At 47.4% G+C, this 12,952-nt stretch overlaps 1 protein-coding gene across 4 annotated transcripts in view; it reads right to left on the bottom strand.

The window, feature by feature from the left end:
* Positions 1-12,952, bottom strand: part of SCT (secretin) — an 18,941-nt gene extending 5,989 nt beyond the window's left edge. Inside the window, exon 1 of one of the 4 annotated variants that reach the window (XM_040607903.1) lies at positions 12,517-12,952. The gene's annotated coding sequence lies outside the window, so the exon portion shown is untranslated. Of the gene's footprint in view, positions 1-518; positions 614-3,039; positions 3,970-12,516 lie in introns of those variants that run through there. The other 3 variants (XM_040607904.1, XM_040607906.1, XM_040607905.1) reach the window with 3 other exon arrangements.

Below are 12,952 nucleotides of genomic sequence, written 5' to 3'. Positions count from 1 at the left end.
TGCCCTCCCCAGTGATGGTGGCTTTCAATAAATGCAAACTCCTTAGCTAGCCAGAACCTTTAGCTGAAAGAAGAGTGCACCAAGCCAGCCTAGAACCTGGAAGCGTCTCAGATCTTTCCAGCAGAAAATTCCTACTACTGAAGCGTCAGATTGCAGCCAAAGGTTTTGCTGAATCGAGGATGCCAATACCCTGCAGGAGTACTACTGCTAGGAGAGCTTCCAAAAAGGCTGATACACAGCCACTTTGCATACCTTCTTGCTCCTGCTGCTCTATTGTGCTCTACCTGAAACTAAAGACCACATTTCCAGAAGCCATCTGGTCCAGATGTTGTCTGGGCTCTGTTCCTTCTTCTGGTTACTCAGAGGAGGACACTCCCACACATTACAAGCATTGCTGTTCAGGATATGGGTGGCCTCATGGCAATGGCTCAGCAAAGCATTACAGAAACCTGAAATCCACCACCCAAAAACTGAAAGAGGGGAGAAGGCAGCCCATCCAGCCCAACAGCAGTACTCACCAGACTGTGGTCACTCCAGGCTCTCAGCTGTTTCACGGCTACAGCGCACCACTGGCCCATTTGTCACCTTGGCCCCCTATAAATCTGCAGCCCTTATCAGAAGCAATTATTTGGGTAAAGATATGAATACGCTTAATCATGATTAACAGCAAATAATGCATCCAGGCTGGAATGTCCTTTTAATTACTCTCTAAATCTGATCAGGTCATTCACAACCATTCTGTGTAGTGTATTTCTGCTGACAGGTAATAATTCCTACTTCTGTCTGTAATGACTGTAATTTGTTGGGCAAACATCCTCATACCAATTGATTCATTATGATTGTCATCATTATCTCTCCTCCTGGCTTAAATTACCAAATGATAGGAGCTTCATTTTCTGTTCTTTTTTAATCCTGGCTTGAGTTTTGTTTGCAAGTGACAGGAACTGTCAGTGAGTGTATGTGTGTACCTAAGATCTGACTAAACACTATGTCACTTTTTTAGGGCAAACATTGCCTGATCAGTAGAATGAGGGCCGAGTTTTGCATGAGGGGACAACCTCTTTCAAATTGTTTCACAGCCGTGTCTGGGAGAGTTCTGCTGAGAACAGACTGTATCCCAGCTTCAAAGCTACTGCTTATACATGCACAGAAAAAAATTCTGAATATATTGCCTGCCTTTGCTGGGGTTTGGAGCTGGTTGCTTCCAAATACTGCTACTAAAGGTGACATGGAAATGGAGGGAGAAAATAGGATTATGCCCTTTCTCTCCTCCTTTATGTTGTATAAAGTAGCTTGAAAGGATTAATCATTGTAAATAAATCTTATTTTCCAACTGGAGAAATAAGAGCTATATTACACTTTTTCTTGTCTACTTATCTTCTTTTCTTTGGCAAAGCAGATGACGTTCTCCTGACTAGAGGGTTGGAAGGGACCTGATTTTCCCCGTCATCTTTCTCTGGGAAGAATAACCCATGCACTGATTGAGCAGCAAGCCTCAGCACTCCTGCATGTGACTGCAGGCTGCAACCAGACCCCTGCAAAAGGGAGAGGAAGAAACAGTGGGGACATTCCAAGTCCCATTCCAGGACTGGAGGACTGAGAGATGGCCACTGCTTGGATAGGGGACCCCATTTCCTCCTTGGAGACAGCGCAGGTCAATCCTTCACACATCCAGGTATTTCCCAACCATTTCCTCACCTTTCTGTAACAACTGTTTTTTTCAGCTGCGTTTTTGCTGGCATTCCTCCTGCAGCCCTCCCACCATCACTGATACAACTTACTGTAGGGTTACTGCCTCATTCAATGCATTTCCTCTCCCTACAACCAGGTGCAGATGCATTGCAAGTCACATCCTTCTCCCATGGCAGCTGAAAGCTCTTCTGGGCACTCAGCCCTGCTTTGGGAGCCCCCAGTGACATTGGTGACATCTGCAATTCTTGCAGAAATACTGTTCTTTGCCTTTAAATCTTCATGTTTTCTGTATTAATATTTTCTGTCTACATCAGTGGTGGCTGGCTTCAGCTTAGGCTCGTAGTGTTGCCAAACATCTACAACTGAGAAAGACCATGTAGGAACAAGGAGGGATAAAAGTTAATTTAAAAAAGGCTAAGCAACATATAGGGAGCTAAAAGTTACTAATGTGATTTCCTTTGCTTTGTAAATAACCTCAATGGGTCTGAAGTGCCTCCAAGCTCTGGGGGAAACTCGGTTTGCTACAAGAATCTAAACCGCTCTAGCTGAGAGGCACACAGAAGAGGTTGCAATGACGAAGTGGCCCCATGATGGCAGCAGAGGGTGAGTAACGGGAAAATAAAAGCTTCTGGGGACTGAAGAACACGAACTACCCGATACATCTACTTGCAACAAAAAAAAAAAAAGTGTTTGCCTTATAGCAACAGTGACAGACCGTGAAAAGGCGGTGGGGTAGAAAACTGCGTGGCCGTGCCCAGCACTGCTGTAACATAACGCAGGTGATCACCATGGGCTTGAGCTTAAATGCAGTTCCTGAGGCCTCCCAATAAAGAAATTCAGGACCATGCGAGGAAACTCAAAAGCTTTGGCGAGCTGGAATTTATACCTGAATAAACTGGAGCCCAAACCAAATCCCCAGTCCTGAAATGACATCTGATTCTCCTTTAACCAGAATTAAAATTAAACTCTCATCAGGAGACATTTTGGAAACAGGAGTAAACAACAACACTCTTAGCAGTATTAGCTGAACGGAGCTCTGTGAATTTGCACCTCGCTTTTCCCGTTCTTCATTTGTGTGAGCATTCAAAGTGGGAGTTGAGATTCCCCTTGCCTGTATCCAGCAGGCACAAAGCATGAATAAATCATCCATTAATCCCTGTAATCTAACCCATCATCTCTGTGCAGCATTGTTGCAGAGAAAAGCTCCCCATCATTGACTCTAAGAATGACAAAGGAAAAGGAAATTATTGCCCTCACCTGACCCCTACTCCTTGCACAGCTGTCATACCTGAAGCTGCAAGAACTCAGAGCTGAACTGATCCTTGCCACCAGCTGCCAGTGACTTACCTGTTTATGGGACATAACACTCTTTAACAGGATGTATAACAAAGTGCTGCAAACAGGTAACACTAAGGAGCTCTGAGGCCATTACTTGCACCAACACTCATTGAAGAGGGCAGGGAGAGCTACCCCAAGACAGGAAGGAGAAGCATTCTGTGAGCCTTGGGGCCACCCCTGAGCAGGAAGTGAGCTGCCTGGAGGTTACTGCAGGTGTAAAGCCACCAGAATCTTTGTGCTGTCACTTACGCTTAGGCTTGACACCGACTGATGCACAGCACGGAGAGACCTGTGGTGAGCCACATTAAGTAAATCCAGTTGCCACAGGTACAAGGGCTATTCACAGCATCCACACTGTTGGCTGGGGACACCCTCATGCATGGCAGCAGGCAAGGGTTATGAAACAGAGGGGCTACCCCCACTTTGACACTGAGGCTCTTCATTAAAGGATACTTAATGATTAGCACGCACAAGCTGACCCATCCCAAAGGCATTAAAGCTGAGAGTAGCATAGACGAAGATCTTTTTTCTCTTCTTTACAGCGTGAGGAATGGGTCATCACAGAGCTACCCAAGCTAGCCAGCTGCAGCAAGGCTTTTATTGCCCCATACCAGCCCTCTCATGCCTCAGCACCACCATCAGTCTCACACAAGGTTTCAAAGGTTCACCTACAGCCCATACTGTTTCTTCATCTTCTTCAGGCCAGTCCAACCTGCTTCTTGCCTCTGCTGCATCCACCTCCAGACCCCCTGCTTCTCCTAGGGCCTCTCCTCATCTCACCTACATGCAGGGCACTCACTCTCCTCCCTCTGCTTCTTCCAAGTCTCTCTTCATCCAAAGCTCCTCATCCATTTCCCCCCCCCCCCCCCCTAGAGCTATTTAACCACTTAGCAGGAACCAGCCACAGCTGCACCTTATCCACGTCAGCCAACCCACCGCCCCTGAAACCAGCGCACAGCTGTATATTATCAATGTTAATTAACCCAGCTTCATTCCTCTACAATTCCTGTACAGGGGTCACCAAGCCTTCAGTGTGAGATGCAGCATCTTATAACTGTTAAATGTATTAGTTCCAAATGTGGCAAAATTTAAGGATAACACATGGGCCTGGCCTTTTTCTGTGTTGGGGGTAAAAGACACAAGAAACTGCATTTCAAAAAAGTGAAGGTTTTATCATAAACCTAGGTATCTTGACCCCATACCACAAGAATGATGCAGGTGGACTCTCAAAAATTGGCACACAGAGCTCTAGGAGTCATTCTGAGTTTTGAAGGGGAGAAATTCCCATTCAAACTTCAAAGAAATTAATGCAGGAGATCAGAAAAGACTTTCTGGCTAAGGAGCAGTGTGAATGCATTCAGGTTCCACCCCCAGAGAAATTCAAGAACAGGCTGGATAAATGCTGCTACCATGTCATCTGGACTTTTTTGGTCCTGCCTTGGACCAGGAAAGCCCATGCAGCCTTTGGGGTTGCTGTTTATCCAGGGCAACCCTTGCAAGGTAGCATCCATCGCCAGCTTGTCCCCAGCTATGTTACTGCAGCAACTCAGGATCTGCTGGGGCTGCTTTTCTTCATGGAGACACCTTAATTGGCCAAAACACACATCCCAAAATGCTCCTACAGCCTCTGCACTGGTGTCTTCGAGGTCCATGGCTTCGAGATGGCTAAGCGCACGAGAGTCAAGACAGGCTGAGGAAGGTTGGGGAAGGACCATCTCATCCACCACACATGTCCAGTGAGGGTGTCGCAATCCTGATGAAGCTGTCTAGGTACAGCTGACCTTCGAGGAGCCCAGGAACAGGCTGGGACGCAATCCAATGGCAGCACCCGCTGATGGCATGGGAGTTTATTGAGGTCAGATGGTACTAGGAGCTGTATGGCTAAATCCTTCCTACGTAAAATACCTTTTAATCAGCTTACAGGGTGTTCAGGAACTTCAGCCTCCCCCATTCTTTTTTTCTTTCTTAATATACATGGTGTGAGTCCATGTGTGTACTGGGGATTTTCTGTTGTATGTTTGCAGGTGAGCCTTCCCCGTGCCAAGGAGTTGACCATGACGCTGCTATCTACTGAGAGCAGATTGGAGTAATTTTCTTGCATCACTCTCAGGTCTGTAAGAGAAAGGACCCTAATTGGAATAAGGGGATTGAAGGATTTAGCCTTCTAAATGCTCCTTTCTTGCACAGGATGGTTTCAGGAGTGGTTTTAATCTTTACCACCTGATTTTGTAATTTTGGCTGCAAAAGGGAAGAGTGGGGTGGGAGGAAGGGGTGATCAGGGGCAGCTGTAGGTGGGCTTGGGAGAAGAAGAAAAATCTCAGTCCATATGGTCATGGGGCCACAGAAAAACACCTACCCCATTCCCAAGCCCCAGGGTGGACTCAGTTATTATTCCAAAACCCTGAACAGGTTAGGGAGCAATCCTTGTCTTGGAATAAACCCAGTGTCACAGAAGCGTGCCAGCCCCTTATGGTCCCTTTTGGAGGTTTGTGCTTAAAACAATGCACAAAACAGAAGGAAAAGCCACGTTTATTCCCATTTGCTGGCTTCCCAGTGCCTCTGTGTGTGCAAATGGGCTGTATCAGTCTCTATAAGGCTCACTCTGTGAGCAGGGACTATACACCTCCCCACACCCAGTATGACAAGATACCTGGGTTTCATTCAAGTCCCAGCCTTGGCATGGGAGAGCCCTGCCTCTGAGGCTACACACCCTCCACAGCAGCACATGATTCAGCAAGGGGAAAATTACTCTTAGCAGAGGTGTCCAGATCTGGGATGTGCATGGCTGTCTCTTATCTGCCTATATAGTGCTCCACTCCTGAGCTGCTCTTGGGTTCACTTAGGTTGCCTGTCTCTCTGCTTTGTTTGGCTAGGCAGCAGAGTCTAACAAGGACCCTGGTTGTTGTGCTGCAACATATGGCACCTTTCTAGATTTGCACCAGTTTGAAAAGAAAGTTAAGATGCAGGGGCCAAAAGCATAAAATGTCACATTCCTGAAAGTGTGCCCACTTGCTCTGAAGTCTGGAGAGAAGATGCTGGACCTGCTACTCATCACCATGGTTGGCAGCACTGGCCAGGGGCAAGGGCAGGAAAACTTTTGTGTTAGGAGCTCTGGGCTCTGCTAGAGCAGACCTCAGTCATTTTAATCAAAGTTTTATCTGCTTCCAGCCAAATCTTTGGGCAAAATCTGCAGTAAAACCCAGTTCTTCTGAAAGAAGAGATTAAGATAAATATTCAGTGTTTGGCTCACACTGGAAAAAAACAAAAAAGCTTCAAATATTTTGCTAAGAATTGGAAAGAGAAAGGGGAAAAGTGCCCCACTGGTACATGAGCGGTACCTTGGGTGCTGGCAGAGTACCTTGGTTTTCCATGGTATGGGATGAGACAGGTCTTTGGCAGCTAGCCAGAATATGCCTTATACTCCTGCTCTGGAGCAGGGGTGGGTGCTAAGCCAAAGGGCCCCCTGAGGATGTAAATCTGCCTCCCTAGAGATGCTCTGCCTGGGGATGCTGGGACTAAGCCCGGCTCATCCTGCAAATGCTGACCTCCTGTGCAGGCACACCTGTAGCAAGCAGGAGACAGCCTTTGGTTTGGAAGGGCTGCTATGAGGCACTACCCTCCTGTCAGCAAATCTTCCTCCCTGCTTGGGAACGGACATGGTAGAGAGAAGCAAGGGCTGGTTTTACTGGCACTGTGACCCAGCAAAGCGAAAGCCAGGCTCAACACACAGTCTAGTTTTCAGAGGAAGAGAGGAACTCTCTTTTCCCAATCTATGTGTGTACTGTGGCTGTCTCTTTGTCACCAAGGAAGCACAAAGAGCTTTTTAACGACCTGCAAAGACAGGCTACTGCCCCCATCCATCACTTGGTGATTTTTACACCCTGTGGGTCTTCTTCCAAATCTCCTTTGAGAACTGCTGAAGCGGGTGCACTCTGCCTGTCCTTAGGTAGTCTCCACAGTGTGGGTTGGTGGACAGAACACATACCTCTGCAGGGACACAACGGGACAGGACTGGGTGGCTTCCCCCCACCAGGACTGCTCTGGCCATCCTTGCCCTCCTGGCCCAGCATTGCTCTCTGCCCAGCTGGGTGCTACCTTGTAGCTTGGCACAGAGGAGCTCCAAGTGCCGTCTCTCCACAGCAGAGCTGTGCACTAATGCTCCCCATGCGACTGGCCTTATCACAGCTCTAATTGGCATCAGCGCCCGTAATCTCAGCCTCCAGCTGTTTGCTGTGTCTGGGGAAGAGGAGAAAGCACTTCAGGGAATTAATTTTAATTATAAGAATGATATGCTCTCTGTCCTGGCTGGCAGGCAGGCTTGGCCCAGCTGTTCCAGGTGTGCAGTGCCAGCAATGAGCACAGCAGCTCCTGACAGCTACACAGCTGCCTGGGCTTCATTTTGGCTGCATCCCCCTTTGGACTTTGTCAGGAACCCGAAAGGGCATCCCTCCCAGGCGAACAAGGACAGGCTTTGTGAAGATGAGGGCGGAAGGAGCTGCACTTATAGGTGCTTGCTGCTCACAGGCATGACTTTCCCGGCCTCTGTTGCCTCATACTTGTCCTCCCCAGGAGGTTTTTCATATCGAGTGGCTCTAATAAGCTCACTGATGTTTTAAAACCAGTAGGGGCCCTTGAAGTATATTAATTTGATCTGCCCTATGACACAAACCCTTGTATTTCACCAGGTTACCCCTGCGTGAGATCAATTACAAGGCTTAGTCTGAAACTAGGCATCCACAAAAACATCTAGTTTTGACTCTGAGCTAACAGAGACAGAAAATCCAACCATTTTCTCTGTAGTTGCATCCTCACAGCTTATCACCATCAAAAATGCATGAGTTTTTACACCTTACGTGGATTTATCATTACTTGCCAGAATGTTAAATGTCAAAAGATCTATTCAGTGTGCAGCTTCTTGGAGGGGGACTCAAAGAGCCTGGAAAGCCAGGAGAGCCATGCCATCCTCTCCCATCTCTTGCAAAGGTTAACCTGAAGGGCAGGATGCTACCTCTCTCCCTTTTCTCAGAAATGCATTACAGGCAGACTGTAAAGCAGGCCAGCTTTGCTGCGGATGATACTGTCACAGAGAATTGCTCGGCTAAATATGCCAAATAAAAGGAACACGACTGGCCTTAAAAGCTCTTAATTTTCCTCCCTTTCTTCTGAATCTGAAGACAGCCTCAGTGATCTGTTGCCCAGCTGTTAGGGTACTATTCAACAGTAGAGTTGAGACATATCTGTGCTGAAACTTTGGCCGATAATTTTGCTCTCTTTTTCTATTTAAGAATTCAATGTCTCAAGTGTGAAAAACTATGGTGATAAAAGTTCTGTGGTTTTGGGGAGATTCTGACAGATGTCTCGATTTACAACCTCCCTGATCCTTTGAACTGGCTTACAATCAAATCCTCGATTAACTCATCCTGGGGGAGTCTCTGGGGGACTCTACTTGGCTCCTTGGCTGGCTGTTGGGGACCAGCTCCACTGCAGCCACTTTCAGCAAGCAGAGGCTTGCTGAAAACCAGTTGCACTGCTCATTTTCCTGACCTTCCTTTAAAAACACTGCAAAACACAGTGAAAAAGCAGATCTCCCACTGTTTTGTTGGTTTGCATAAGAAATGGGTACTTTCCTGGTGCTGCCCTGAGCTGGTCTCTGGCAGCTGAGTTTGTAGGTGGCTGGAGGGCAGTGATGGTGACATCGCTTTCACTAGCAAAGGCTTTGCAGGCCACAGGCTGCAGTCACAGATGCATGGCACAGAAGGAAAGGCAGAGGTTCTACGAGGTACTAGGTACCAGAGTCTCATTTCCCCCCACATTTGACAAGCACCGGTATGAGTTTATAGAGAGAGTGGTGTAGGAACAGATGTTTCTTTGATGGAGTGTCTGGGGCACCAGTGTGCCAGTTTATAAAAGGGAAACTGAGGCATGGTCTGATGTGAGGCAGGGGTGTCCGTGCTGGCAGAAAGTGCTGCTATTCATATCTCGTGTCCTTCATAGCACCTACTTAGGAGAGATTAAAACATTTCTTTCTGACAAAAAGAGCAGCTGTGGGTGGCTTTCAGAGTCTCTCCACCCGCCTGCCCTGAGCCAGCAGGCTGTCACAGTGTGGTGGGGGAACCGGGACACTGCACGCTGTGCAGTCAAGCAAAAAGCGCTTGTTCAAAACCAGTGACCACACCTGACACATTCCAAAGGTGCTCTTAGGTATTCACTGTCCATCAGTTTGGCATTTAACTCTTCTTGCTTTCCATGAGGGTCACGAATGATTCTGTCTTTTGTCATCTTTTTTTTCTTGAAGTGACATGAGATGGCTTCTTTGGGTTCGTTGAAGTACTGATGTTGATGAGATCTTCCTTCTCCTTCACTAGGAGGACAGTTCCTCTTATCTAAAAATGGGATTGTGTCTAATTCTTCTACCTGCCAACAGAATAAAAGGGTGCCTTTCTGCTGCTTTTGCTCTTCAGGATTCACTGTACCCCTGGAGACACTGTCACACAGCAAAGCCAAATCAGTTGGCCCACGCTAGTTGGCCAGCTGGGAGCTGGCCTTGCAGGATATGGTTTACAACCACTGAGTCTGCCAAGGGATGTACTACAGGCAGAGTGGCAGCAGGCAAACACAGAGGAACCATGGGACTCAGTGACAGTGAGCAAGGATTACAGTAGCCTGTGAGTTTGCAATGAAAGAGCTGTGCTAATTAGTGCTTTGCATGGCTGCTCTTTTTTGGAAGTCAAAAGCCTTATTTCACATTAGTTTAATCCACTTCAGGATTAAACTAGTTCAGGATTAAGGCACTCTTAGTCTGGAATAAGGGTTTCCACACTGACAACTAAGAGTCATTCTGCACTAACCCACAGGGAAAATCAAGGTAATGAATATAAATTAACTGTTAAAGTGGATTAGATAAATGGCATTAATCCCTGCGGGAAGGCAGAATGCCTGCAGTCACAATTCAATCCTGCTGCCTTTGCTGCTCAGGTAGTTTAAACATAAATAAATGAAGGGTATTCTGTCCACAGAGGGTTTCAGTGCAGTTTCATTAATGCACTTCAGGGCCTCCTTTAGCTAATTTGAGTTGATTTCTTAGAGTAAAAGGGCTCTAGTAAAAGTGGTTCCACTGTACCAGATCCTCGCCGAGTGAAGGCTATGACAGCAGTAAGTGTGCCAGCAGTTAGGTTTTAGGGAAACAACCACCGTACCGGAAGAGCTGTGTCCAGGTGATAGAAACCACAGAGCAAACTCCCGTATGGTTTTAAAAAAGACTGGTGGTGTACTTTTGTCCCAGTTTACTGCACTGGATTAACATTTATCTTCCTTGTCTGAATTTCACAGCAGATGAAGGTATTGCCAAATGAGCTCTTCTTAACCTGACAGATATGCAGACATGCTTGTGCCTACCTGAGTCCAACACCAACTGTTCCCAAAGGAATGTAGAAATATAGGTGGATCCAAAGGCATGTGAGTACCCCCTCCAGTGCTGGTGGCTAACAGTGCCAGATTCGGAGGAAGGCTTGGTCCCATTCAGAGCAGATGGAATTGTCTCTCCTGTGCTTGCAGGACTGAGCTTGGTCTTTGCACACTGATTTAAGTGCATGTTAAAGCTGGGTCAGCTGGAAGAGGGAGGTGACCAGACAAACCCATGCATATTGGGGTGAACATGAGGATGGCAAACCTATATAAGGGTGGGAGAGAGGGGTAATACAACTCAGTAGCTACTAAAGGGATGGCATTCTTGCTGGCTTTAGAAAAGACTTGGAAGTCACACCTCTGGAGACAGTATTTGGCAAGCCAGATTGCGAGTGAGGTGCTGAAACCAAGTTAATTTTCTCCTACTCATGTATGAAATTGTGGAGCCCGAGGCAGCTGGGTAAAATAGACTGTGTGGATCAACTGCTGTTAACCCACTCCAAGGAAAGGACAGTACCTATGTCTGTCCCCATGGCTGAAAACAGGGTTCTGGCTTTTCCATGCTGCACACGCTGAGAGTTAATCATGTCCCCTTCCAAAAAAGAGTAATGGAACTGGGGGGAGCAAGGGCAGGGGCTTGGAGAGAGGATTCCTTTCCCAATACTTTTGATAGAGGTCTCTTATTTTAGGTGACATAATTATGACAAATGTTGTGAAAAGTGTGGCTGAGTGAAGGCTGCCTGAGACTGCAGATGCACAGGTACCTCTCAAACAGCATTATCCCAGTGGAACATTTACTCTGGTTTTTTTTCTGTCTCATTTTCAACAGTAAGACACCCTGGCCCCCATGTTCAGCCTGTGACCTGGTACACCATCTTTGCTCCCACACCTGCTGCCTATCCAGTTGCTTCCTCAATCCTGCATTGCTGCAGTTGATTATTCCTGCCCAAGCACAGGATATATGCAAAATTTCTTTTGAATTGCATCCTGTGTTTGCCAGACAGTTTCTCCAACTTGTCAAGACCATTTTGAATTCTTACTCTGTGCTCCAAGATGCTCACAGTCTCTCCTGTCTTGGTAATATCTTCAAATTTTGTTAGTGGACTCTCTGGACCCTCACTCAGGTCAATTATGTAAATATTAAATATTACCAGATTCTGTGCAGATCTTGGGATACAAGTTTCCAGTTATTCACCCAACCTGTAATAATTTCAACTGGGCTTTCCTCTTACATTGCTAAGGGGAATGCCATGTGAGACTGCAGGTAGCGCTGAAGTTGAGATACGTGATATTTACTATTTGTCCCCATATCTACAAGTGCTCCTAGGTCTCATACAGAAACAAACAAGCTCTGTTAACTTTGGGATTGGAACAACTCGGGTTTCTCTTTAGTGCCCTGATTTTTTGTCTCCCTCCATTTAAAAATAGGCAGCATTTGCCATTTTCTGGACTTCTGGAGACTTCAGTGTCCTTCAAATACTCTTGGAGATCAAAGGTACCAGCACTGATTTCTCTGATCACTGTTTATGTTACTGCTTTGAGTCTCCTGAGGAAAATACCTTCAGGTAAGCCTGACTTAAAATAACCTTCTACTCTAAACACTTGCTTACCTGTTAGGTTTTTTCTTTCTCGTGGAGTTTTGCGAGGGTCCAGCCAAGACCCAAGAGTCCTTTGATCTAACCATAACAATTGCAATACAGTGCTTGTGGGGCCAGTGCCTCTGCTGTTTCCGAGTCACATATGTGTGGTCAAGCTCATGCCAAGGAAGACATTGTGTCCCAACGTACAGAAATCTGCCTGTAGGAGACTCAGTCCTTGGTTTTTATCTTCCTACAATGCCACTTTTACAATAGGAGTCACTCAATGGCCCAAAATGCACTATTGCAAAAAAAGCCAAGCAAATCATAAATCCAAATAGAAGGGGTGGGGGTGGGTGGGGGGGAAATAAGACCAAAAAAACCCACAACGAAACAACAAAAAAAACCCCAAACCTCAAACAAGCCAACCCTAAAGCACGCCACTGCAAAGCCTTTTGGTTCTATTGTCATGTTTAGCTTTGGAGGAAAGGTGGTGTTTCTTTACCACTCACAGACGCTGCTGTGGGGCGGGAAGCGCGGGTTGCCGGCCGCCAGCCGATTGCCGCTGCACCTGGGGAGGGTGGCTCATCGGAGAAATTTTAGCTGTGCCAGTGCGGAGCTGCTCTCTCCCTCCTGCTCAAGAGGCAACGAGAAGCCTAATCCTGGGAGAAGGAGACTGCTCCACTGGACGAGGAGGCTGGGGTAAACTGGGCAGTGAAGGGCGAGGCGTTAATGCCGGCTTTTTTTCGGCACAGCCCCGGCCTGCCAGCACTGCCTGGCCACGGTAGGAGCTCGGCGACAGCCCGGGCTTGGCCCCAGGAAAAGCATCCCCTCCGAGGGGGCTCCTCCAGGGCCGGGCGTGCCACCCGGCGCGCCCTCACCCGCGGGCCGGGGTCCCCCGCGGCGGCAGCTCCCCCGGGGCCCGGCGGGGGGGCACACCG

The sequence above is a fragment of the Falco naumanni genome, chromosome 10 (assembly GCF_017639655.2).
Source record: "Falco naumanni isolate bFalNau1 chromosome 10, bFalNau1.pat, whole genome shotgun sequence".
In the NCBI taxonomy this organism is placed as follows: Eukaryota; Metazoa; Chordata; class Aves; order Falconiformes; family Falconidae; genus Falco; species Falco naumanni.
Note: the sequence above shows the minus strand (reverse complement) of the source record. Positions and strands in the feature narration are given on the sequence as shown.